Raw genomic sequence first — 12,213 nt, 5'->3', positions numbered from 1 at the left:
TGTTTAGAAAGGTGTAGTGAGAATCTTGGGGTATGGTGGGGGATCTGTAACAAGCTACAATTTGGATTGCAGACTTACCTAGTGTTAGTTGCACCTGGAGAATTTCAGATGCATTGTGTTGGGTAACTAGCCTGGTGTTGTGAATATCCTTAGTGAATATGGACACTCCTCCATTTTTAGTGTTTTGGTCCTGGTTTGGTGGCCGAAAAGTGTGGTAAGGGTTGTAGCCTGGTATTGCAGGGGTGCTCTCTGGAGCCTTGAACCAGGTCTCAGTTACTGCACAGATATCGATGTTCTCCATTTTTAGGAGTGCCTCAAGAGAGTACATTTTGAGGTTTAGACTTCTAGCATTGAGTAGCATTACCTTCAGATTTTGCATGCTTGTACCTGTTACAGTGGTGGCTTTGTCCTTTGAACCTTGCCTAAAAAGGCACTATAGGGGTGGCAAGAGCCTTAGCCAGTAACCTGAATCCCAGGGGTAACCGGTGCAGACCATCTCTGGCAAAGTATCGTGGTCTGTCGATCATGTTGTCCCAGGCAGACAGATACTGGATCCCGTTTGAATGACACCAGAAGCTTAGCCAATTGTTGGTCAATCATTTTGTCCTAATATTGTGGTATCATTCTGGGCGAAGGCAGGATGCTACTCAGAGCTAGGTTCATACCTGCCTGGGCCACATGATCCGAGAGCTCTTCCATGTCTCTCTTCATGTAGTCCAGGGAGGTACATCTCAAGTCATTCACTCCAACATAGACAATGACAGAGTCATATTTGTGCTTGTTGTGTAGTAACTTGAGTGCATGCATTATGTGGCGGATCCTGGCATCCGACAGGCTGCTGATTGTAATTTTCTCCTTGTTCAGCCTGGTCAGTGGGATATCAGTGTGCCTGACTATAGAGTCACCTATGACTAAAGTGTTGGGTACGTTGTCTTGCCTTAGGGGCTGTTGTTGGGTGGCACACTGGTGTTCTGAGCTATGTGACACTTTGGTTGTGATTGGTGTTTGTTTGTGTTTCAACTTTGGAGGTCCTTGTTGCTTGGGCAGGTTACTGTTAAGAGCCTCCACATATGTGGGTTTGGTGTTGTTATGTGTGGGTGTTGGTGGTGTGGGTTTAGAAGGGCTATGTGTTGCTTGAGGTGTAGTGCAGGTGTTAACCTTCTCCTCTTGACTGTCTAGCACAATCTTGGGTGGAGAGAGCTTTGCTTCCAGTTTGGTTAGGTAAGTGCATCTCTCGTAGGTTGTAGTGTTGGGTGGTAGGAGGAGAGGGTTGTCTGTGTACATGAGGAAATTGCTGCATTGCCCCACTATGCCCAGATTTACCAGGTGGGCAGGAGAAATCACCAGAAGCTGACCCTTGGACATGCCTGGTTTGATGCTTTTTTTTTGTAAAGTACAGGAGCTGTTTTCCTTTACCATAGCAAGGTACTTTGCAATTATAGGCTGTTTAGCGCCTACGATTAATTGTGCCTTATTAACAAGGAGAGTTGAGTGATTGTATCAGTTTAAGACTTCCTAGTGATTTCCAGCAGGTTTTAAAGCAAGTGCTGGTCACAGGGATGCTTAAAAGTAAGATGAAAAAAAAATGGTATATCCTAAACACTGCAGTATGCACTAGAGGAGTTAGGTGTGAAAGTGAAAGTAGGTAACAAGTTTTACCTGTCTAAAAAGTTAAGTTTTAGTGAAGAAATCACTATTTTTAAAATAGCAAAATAGATTGAAAGTGTCTCGCTAGCTAAAACACATAATAACCTGTACCCTTTCTGACTAGGTAGAACACATACTACTGTATACCCTGTCACTAGACGGACCACATAATAACCCTGTACCCTGTCTCACTAGACAGAACACATAATACCCCTGTAGCTTGTCTCACTAGGCAGAAAAAATAACCCTGTACCCTGTCTCACTAGACAGTACACATAACACCCCTGTACTGTATCTCACTTGACAGAACACATAGTAACCCTGTACCCCATACCTCTCAACCATGCTGAATTCCTTGTTTTTTACCAGTTTTGAGGTCCAAATAATGGGGTGCCATGATTCCCGAGTGGCACCCCTTAATTTTTGAGTTTCCCGGCTTTCTTTTTTAAAGTTGTTTTTGACCTGATGTCATCACGCGTGCGATGACATCAGTGCCGTGAACAGCCTGCCAGCCTGTCAGAATTGAGCTCCAGAGACATGTGAGCATTTCCAGTAAGGACGAACAGTTCTATTTCTTCTGTGCAGGATTTATGATTAAGCTGCTGCCGGCGACGGCACTGTTTTCAGTTTCAGGGATGTGTGGCAGAACGTGGGACTCTCTTTGCTTTTCATACGTTTCAAGGTTTCGTATTAAATTTCTGAGTTGTCTTATTGTGTCAGGTATTTTTGTCTATCGAGTTTCTGTAGTGACGTCATGCATCCTCTCCCGGAGCCTTCTCCATTTGTAACGAGTTAGAAGTGCCCCCCCCCACGCACAAAAAGAGTGAACGCATTTGTGGGGGTGCTAATTAGTTTAAATCCATTTTGTAGCCCTTTTAGTAGGTATGTTTTTCAGTTGGCTCCATCAGGCAAAGCAAAGTCCTTTTGGTAGGATGGCAGTGGGGTCTTTGCTGGTTCTTGTTGCTGTCTCTCTCTTTCTCACATGGTTGTAAAGTGTTTTGGCGGATGCTTCACAGAGGAAGGAGGGATAGCGATTCAGGTCAAGAGATTTTTTTTCCATTACAAAGTGTAAGAAGAAACAATACCTCCCCAACAAAAAGTGCCCTTTACTGTCTTCACATTTTGCTTATTTGCTTTTTGGATCCGCTCACATGCAATAACATTTTCTTAACCTGTAAGAGACAGGTGCAAGTCACCTGAAGTGATGGGGCAATGAGTGCCATCTTTTTCAGACTTCGAATGGGTACACATTACTTATTAAAACCCTAATATGTAGGATAGATCGCATCCCTGGGCATTTAGACCAGATTTTAAATTAATACCTTTAGCTTTTCATGTGTGAATGCACTTTTTTTGCAAGTTTTTAAGAGGAAAGTTGCCAATAAATGTCAGAATGCTAAGTTTTTTAATCTGAGTGCATAATTTAAGAAATATTTAGAGTTACCTAAATGAGAATTGTTCTGAAGAAGGACAGATGGTAAATGTTTAAACTATGACAAACTGAAACGACCAACGAGGGAGTAGTAGCTTTGCTCTGTATTGCTTTGAGCCTGCCTGTCGGTATTGTACATTATAGTAATGCAAGTTGCATTTTTTATTGTGAATTATTGTTTAATCTTCAGAAGTGAGAAATTTATTTTGAAAAAAAAAACAAATATATATATATATATATATATATATTTTTTTTTTTTTTTTTTTTTTTTTTTTTTTTTTTGCAGATTACACTTTTTCTTCCGTACAAGTTTAGCATACGGTGGGCAAGGAAACTAACCAAGTATTGGTATTAATTTTCCTGTACTGTGTGCGCTTTTGTATAGGTATAGTGTTGAATTAATATTTGTGCAAGAAAGCTGGAAGTAAACATTTTTATGAACTGCAAAAGTTTATTGACAATTTTATAGTGAAATTTTTGGTTTGTATTGTTCCCACCCTGAGGAAAATTTGTTCACCAGGTAAAAGAAATATACAAAGATATAACTTGAGAATCCCATTTGGCTGTCCTACCTGCCTGTTTTGTCACTTACTTGTTCCTTTGTGTATCTGGCAGTACTCAGTGTTACTGTACTATATAGCTGAAATACATGAAAACTGAGAATCCACTTGTGTTGGCTGGCCTGCCTGCCAGTGTTGTGTATGGCTTATTTACAGTGATCTGTTGCTGCTTGGGTTATTCCACTTCTAATTGGTCTTGACTGCTGGTGGACTTTGGCCTTTGCAGAAGCCACAAAACTGCACCCTAGTTGTGTTCCGTATCCCCTCTTCACCTTGATATTCTGTAGGAAAGGGTAGATTTGATTCCATGGATATGTTTTTGCTGCAGTGATTCTGGTGGTTGAGGCACATCTTTACCTGATCTTCAGGGGTCCCTTTGGCTTTCCTCAAGTATGCTTATGCTTGTGGTGTGGTGTAGTCTGTTTTCTAAGCATAGGCTACATGTTTGGGGGAAAAGACCAGTGTTTAAACATTGCCCAGACTAATTTTTAAAGATTGCTTGAAGGATAGCACTTGAGACCCTCCATGTCTGTGACTGTCTTTGCCCCATGTTGCACTGCAGTATTAGTAGTTCACTGTGTGTAAAAGGAGTGGTTTGGGATAGAACCGTGCAGCCTTCTGATCATCTGTGCAACAGGTGGCATGTGTTAAGGAGTGCTAATCTGATTCAGACCAAGAGGTGCCAGTAGATTGTGTATATTACCAGAAGGAATAATATCTTAATCTGCAAGCAATTTTCATTTTGATGTAGAAAGCTAGAGATGCTGTTCTATAAACTTCAGGGAAGTTTTAGTGATTTGGGCTTGAGAGCTTGTACTCCTTTTGGTTAGGGACCTGAGAGCAGTTAAGGACTGAGCCACAGTGTAGTGCACTGCAGCTTACAGCACACTGATTCTTCTGTTTGTGCTCAAATAAAGTTCTGTTTAAAGGGTCACATTGCAGACTGTTTATCACAATCATTCATTTTACCTTGCTTCAGAAATGTATTAGACAGAAGCATATGACTAAAAGTGCTATGTAGTAGCTAGCGTAACCTAAATCTATTAGTCTGGCATTTCCCTTCATACTGCACTCGCTCACTATACCAATGACGTTTTCAGTTATGTAGTAGCTAGCATAACCTAAATCTATTAGTCTGGCATTTCCCTTCATACTACACTCGCTCACTATACCAATGACGTTTTCAGTTATGTGGTAGCTACCTAAATCTATTAGTCTGGCATTTCCCTTCATACTACACTCGCTCACTATACCAATGACGTTTTCAGTTATGTGGTAGCTAGCATAACCTAAATCTATTAGTCTGGCATTTCCCTTCATACTACACTCGCTCACTATAGCAATGACGTTTTCAGTTATGTAGTAGCTAGCATAACCTAAATCTATTAGTCTGGCATTTCCCTTCATACTACACTCACTCACTATACCAATGACGTTTTCAGTTATGTAGTAGCTAGCATAACCTAAATCTATTAGTCTGGCATTTCCCTTCATACTACACTCGCTCACTATACCAATGACGTTTTTAGTTATGTAGTAGCTAGCATAACCTAAATCTATTAGTCTGGCATTTCCCTTCATACTACACTCGCTCACTATACCAATGATGTTTTCAGTTATGTAGTAGCTAGCATAACCTAAATCCATTAGTCTGGCATTTCCCTTCATACTACACTCGCTCACTATACCAATGATGTTTTCAGTTATGTAGTAGCTAGCATAACCTAAATCTATTAGTCTGGCATTTCCCTTCATACTACACTCGCTCACTATACCAATGACGTTTTCATTTATGTAGTAGCTAGCATAACCTAAATCTATTAGTCTGGCATTTCCCTTCATACTACACTCGCTCACTATACCAATGACGTTTTCAGTTATGTGGTAGCTACCTAAATCTATTAGTCTGGCATTTCCCTTCATACTACGCTCGCTCACTATACCAATAACGTTTTCAGTTATGTGGTAGCTAGCATAACCTAACTATTAGTCTGGCATTTCCCTTCATACTACACTCGCTCACTATACCAATGACATTTTCAGTTATGTAGTAGCTAGCATAACCTAAATCTATTAGTCTGGCATTTCCCTTCATACTACACTCGCTCACTATACCAATGACGTTTTCAGTTATGTAGTAGCTAGCATAACCTAAATCTATTAGTCCGGCATTTCCCTTCATACTACACTCGCTCACTACCAATGACATTTTCAGTTATGTAGTAGCTAGCATAACCTAAATCTATTAGTCCGGCATTTCCCTTCATACTACACTCGCTCACTATACCAATGACGTTTTCAGTTATGTAGTAGCTAGCATAACCTAAATCTATTAGTCTGGCATTTCCCTTCATACTACACTCGCTGACTATACCAATGACGTTTTCAGTTATGTGGTAGCTAGCATAACCTAAATCTATTAGTCTGGCATTTCCCTTCATACTACACTCGCTCACTATACCAATGACGTTTTCAGTTATGTGGTAGCTAGCGTAACCTAAATCTATTAGTCTGGCATTTCCCTTCATACTGCACTCGCTCACTATACCAATGACGTTTTCAGTTATGTAGTAGCTAGCATAACCTAAATCTATTAGTCTGGCATTTCCCTTCATACTACACTCGCTCACTATACCAATGACGTTTTCAGTTATGTGGTAGCTAGCATAACCGAAATCTATTAGTCTGGCATTTCCCTTCATACTACACTCGTTCACTATACCAATGACATTTTCAGTCTCCATCCTTTTCCTTTTCCCACCTTCTTTCAACTTCTGCTTGACACGATCCTCGGCTGGGGTGCCTTCTGTGTGGAGTCTGCATGTCCTTCCTGTGGTCGCATGGGTTTCCTCCGGGTGCTCCGGTTTCCTCCCACATCCCAAAGACATGCTGTAGGTGGATTGGATACTCCAAATTGGTCCTAGGTGTGAGTGCATGTGTGCCTTCTGTGGAAGGTTGGGTGCCAGGCTGGCAACTTGACACAGTAAAACTCCACTGCCAATCATGAGTGGACAGGTGATCCTCTGTGGCGACCCCTAACCAGGAAAAGCCAGAAGAAGAAGATACTGTATATGGTGAGCAGCTGCTGTGTATTGTGTATGCAACATGTTTGAGTTAGTTAAGTAACTTGATTTAGCAGTTTAAGTTCTACTTCTTTATGTAAAGTTTTTTTTAGTAAATTTGGTGTGCTCGGATGTCGTGTTCAGTAGATCATCTTCCTAGCTCTTTGAAGCAAGCCTGAATTACAGCAGTAGGATGATATGAACAACTGCAGAGTTGACTTGCTTGTAAAAGCATGATTCACTATTCAGGCATCTAGTTGAAAACATTGGCTTTATTTTGTCTTTTGTATCTTGTGAGCTGAGCCTGAAAACTGTCCTTTAGGATCAGTATTTTACTCTGGTTAACAAATAAATGTAATTAAAATGAAGTGCATGAGTCGGTTCTTGTCTGACACTCTTATTTTCAGACCTGTCCGTCCAGATTTAATAGGGTGCCTTGAAAACAACTGTGTTTTTTGTTTGGTTATATTGTTAAATAGGTTTTGGAGAATCTGCCCTCCTGATTTTACTGAACATAAATGCCTTTTATTTATTTAGTTAGTTATTTTGGGGGGTCCAAATATAAGCTGACTATACTTGAAAATGTGTTGAAATACCAAACTGTAAGGTCTTATCTCTTAATTAGTAGAAATGTTGGGAATGTCAGGTTTGTTTTTGTAATCCTTAAAGTGTGTCCTTGACTTTGTTCTGCATGAGTTGTCGATGGTGCTTGAGGCTATTAGAACTTCAGTGGAAGAGACATGATATGAGTTTGTTATTGTCTAGGGCCTCGGCAATGGTATGTGTAAAGGATAAGAGGGCAGTAGTTGTGCTGTGGTTGGGACGGAAACCATGCTGAGTGGGAGTAAGAAGGTTATGCTGGAGGAGGTAGTTAATTACATTTATTTGTTAACCAGAGTAAAATACTGATCCTAAAGGACAGTTTTCAGGCTCAGCTCACAAGATTTTGGATTGGAGTGTGAAGTTTGCAGAGTCCTTTCATGTTAACAGCTGTCTTGTTTTCTTCGGATTAATGAAACTAGTGGCAAACTGGCATGTAGTTTCTCACTTCCCTGGAAGGAAGCGAACGCTTGGTAGTTTGTAGCCTTGCAGTTTGGGTGGTTAGGTAACTATTTCTCCCTTCTGAGTGAACATCATTGCTACACATTTGAAAGGAAATGGTTACCATTTACTACAGGGTCTGGGTCTCTGGGGCTATATTTTGGTTATCTGTTCAGTTTGCATTTGAAAGTTGATATCCCACAATTCCATTTGCATAAGTATGTTTGCAAATTTTATGTTAATCAGCATACAGATTTGTACCTATTTTTCATGGTCTTTGTCCAGATTTTTGATGTTTCCAGGTTGAGAGATATGCTGTTCCCTGTCTCACCAAACAGAGCAAATAATAACCCTGTGGCTTGTCTCACTAGGCAGAAAAAATAATAACGCTGTACCTAGTCTCACAAGACTGAACACATAACCCTGTAGCCTGTCTCACTAGACAGTACACATAACACCCCTGTAAAGTATCTCACTAGACAGAACACATAGCATTCCTGTACCCTGTTTCACTAGGCAAAACACATAAACACCTATATCCTGTATCACAATACAGAACACAGAGTATCTATGCACCTTGTCTCACTAGACAGAACAAAGAATAACCCTATACCCTCTCTCGCTAGACAGACTACAGAGTAACCTTTTACCCTGTCTCACTAAACAGAACACACAATAACCCTGTACCCTGGCTCACTAGACAGGACACAAAATAACCCTCTACCCTGTCTCACTAGACAGAACACAAAATTACATTCTACCATGTTTCACTAGACAGAACACAAAATAACCCTGTACCGTCTCACTAAACAAAGTACAGAATAACCCTATACCCTGTCTCACCAGACATAACACACAATTCTCATGTACCCTGTCTCACTAGACAGCACACATAACACTGTACCTTGTCTCACTAGATAGCACACATAATAACACTGTACCTTGTCTCACTAGACAGAACACATAATACCCCTGTACCCTGTCTCATTAGACAGAAAGCATACTGCCTTGTATCCTGTCTCAGTAGACAAAACACATAATAACCTTTTACACTGTTGCACCAGACAGAACACATAATATCTCTGTACCCTGTCTCACTAGTCGGAACACATAAATCCCTGTACCCTGTCTCACTAGACAGAACACAGAGAACCCTGTACCCTGTCTCACTAGACCAAACAAATAACCATGTACCCTATCTCACTACACAGAACACAGAATGACCCTGTACCCTGTCTCACTAGACAGAACATAGAATAACCCTATACCCTATCTCACTAGACAGAACACAGAATAACCCTGTACTTTGTCTCACTAGACAGAATACATTCTTACCCTTTACCCTGTCTCATTAGACGGAACACATAATAACCCTGTCTCACTAGACAGAATGCACACTGTCTTATATTCTGTCTCAGTTGACAGAACGCATAATAACCCTATACACTGTCGCACTAGGCAGAACACATAATATCGTGGTACCTTGTCTCACTAGGCAGAACACATAGTAACCCTGTACCTTGTCACGCTAGACAGAACACAGAATAACCCTGTACCCTAGCTCACTAGACAGAATGCATAATAACCATGTGTCTGGTTTCACTAGACAGAACACATAAAAAGCCTGTTCTCTGTGTCACTAGACAGAACACGTAATATTACTGTAACCTGTCTCACTAGACAGAACAGATAGAAACAGTGTACCCTGTCTTACTAGCCAGAGTGCATAATAACCCTTTACCCTGTCATGCTAGACAGAACACATAATGCCCCTGTACCCTGTCCCACTATACAGAACACATATCTCTGTACCCTGTCTCACTGGCAGAGCACACAATCCCTATACCCTGTCTCACTAGCCATAACACGTAGTAACACTGTACCCTGTCTCACTAGAGAACACATAGTTACCCTGTACATTCTCTCACTAGATAGAACACACAGTAACCTGTACCTTGCCCACTAGACAGAACACATACTAACCCTTAACCTGTTTCACTAGACAAAACACATGCTAACCCTGTACCATGCCTCTCTAGGCAGAACACATTACCCCTGTACCTTGTCTCACTAAACAAAGTACAGAATAACCCTATACCCAGTCTCACCAGACAGAACACATAATAAACCTGTACTCTCTCAGTAGACAGAACACTACCCTACCAGACCAACTTAGTGACCACGTCCCCACCTCAGTCCTTAGATACATCATCTAACCCCCGGCATCCCACCTTTATAGAGATTGCCGAAAACTCCCTAATTTTAATGTAATCCAATTCAACTCTATTCTATCCACCATTGCCTGGTCCATCCATAAACAAATCCCTCTCAATGACTAGGTTCAATAGAATCTTCCTGAATACCCTGAACTCCCTTGCTCCCTCTGGGAAGGTTAGAATAAAATCCAATTATGCTCCCTGGCTCTCAAAAGAAACTAAGTTGCTTATGCTAAAAAGAGAGAGAGCTTGGGAAGCCTGGATCAAAACAAAGGAATTACCTCTCTTACATAATTATACACACCAAGCCTGGATCAAACAAGGGAATCACCTCTGTTACATATTTATACACACCAAGCCTGGATCAAACTAAGGAATTACCTCTGCTACATAATTATAGACATCTTAGAAATCTTACAAAAAACAAACAAACCAATAATGACAAAAAGTCCTTTTATAACTCTGCCCAGTTCAGTAACAAATTCGACCCTCATAAGTTCTGATATACTATTAAGAAAATTCTCTCTCCAGGCTGCCCCTCAACTCCCTGCCCCTACCCAAATACATCTCCTCTGGAAACTGCTACCCTCCTCGATAAACACTTTATTGAAACTATTCAAACACTCATACCTTCCAGCTGTAACACAACTTCTCTGCATACCCCTCCCAATCCTTTTAACAAGCAACTGTTCTCCTTACATCTAGTTCCTACTTCCTACTTCAGATCTCTTCACAAACTCAAACCCTGCTCTCCCTCAACTGACAATCTACTTTCTACCTTCCTAAAACTTGCTGCTGACTCCATTGCCTATCCAGTATCTATATTAATCAATAGATCTATTCAGGAATCCACTGCTCCTACCCTATGGAAATCCTTTTTCACTATTCCCCTGCATAAAGGTGGAAACTCTACAGACCCATCTAACTACCGAGCTATAGCTGTTCTATCTCTCCTCTCTAAGATTCTTGAAAAATGTATCCACTCACTACTCAACTACCTCCTCCAGCATAACCTTCTTACTCCCACTCAGCATGGTTTCCGTCCCAACCACAACACAACTACTGCCCTCTGCCCTCTTATCCTTTACATATACCATTGCCGAGGCCCTAGACAATAACAAACTCATATCATGTCTCTTCCTTGACTTTTCCAAAGCCTTTGATACAGTCTCCCATCCCCTACTGCTATCTCAACTTGCAGATCTCAATCTGTCTTCTTCCTCCCTTGCCTGGTTCTCCAGTTACTTATCCTGCAGGCAGCAATATGTTAAATGGCTCTCTTCCACTTCTCCATTCATACCTGTCCCAACCGTGGTACCACAAGGTTCCATCCTGGGTCCCCTCCTATTTAACGTCTTTACCAATGATCTCTATACTTCTTGTAAACAATCCTTCCTCATCCAATATGCAGAGGACTCGACTCTCATCACCATCTCAGACAATATCTCCAATCTCCACACTCTTACTCAACAAGCCTTCCTATCCACTGAACTGTGGTTGTCCAGGAATCTACTCATTCTCAACCCTAAAAAGACCAAACTCTTATTATTTTTCTCCCAATCTCTCTCTCACCTCAAATCCACCTTTGTCACCTCTAATAACACTGCTATCCAACCTGAAGCTCACAATAAACTTCTTGGGGTCATCATAGACTAACTCAAATTCAGCTTGCACATCCTCCAAAGCATAAAAAAGATTCACCAGAAACTTGGTTTACTGTATCGCAACAAAAACATTTCTAACTACAAGTGCCACACTCTCCCTTGCACAAGCTCTTCTCCTCCCCTCCCTTCTATGTGCTGCCCCAGTGCTCACCAACATCCAGACTACTACTTTAAACAAACTCCAACAAACTTACCACAAGACAGCTAGATTTATCACAAACTCTCCATACAATACACATCACTGCCTTGCCCTAAATACTCTCCACTGGTTAGAATTCCCCCATCTTCTACTGCTGTCACAACTTCAAATGCTGCACTTCATTCTTTACAAACCATCCTGCCCTGCTCTCTCTTCCTTCATCTCTATGTACAGTCCTCCGTGTACTCTCCGTACCTCTAAGCAGCAACTACTACAAATCTACCAACCCAGAAAAATAGCTGTCAAACTCCTATATGAACACTCCATCGCCCAAGCCTGGAACAAACTCCCAAAAGACATTTGTTCCATCATTCACCCATCCCACTTTAAAGAAAAACTCAAACTTCATCTACTTAACTCCAAAATATGTCCTTGTCAAGCCCCTACTTAAG

General features: G+C 41.1%; 1 protein-coding gene across 1 annotated transcript in view; it reads left to right on the top strand.

Moving 5' to 3' along the window:
* The window catches only part of LOC122798795 (zinc finger protein 260-like), a 159,287-nt gene that overhangs the window by 29,178 nt on the left and 117,896 nt on the right, over positions 1–12,213 (top strand). The window lies entirely within an intron of this gene.

This window comes from Protopterus annectens, chromosome 3.part1 (genome assembly GCF_019279795.1).
Source record: "Protopterus annectens isolate FY-2018-M chromosome 3.part1, PAN1.0, whole genome shotgun sequence".
Classification (NCBI taxonomy): Eukaryota; Metazoa; Chordata; order Ceratodontiformes; family Protopteridae; genus Protopterus; species Protopterus annectens.
This window is presented reverse-complemented; position numbering and strand designations above follow the sequence as displayed.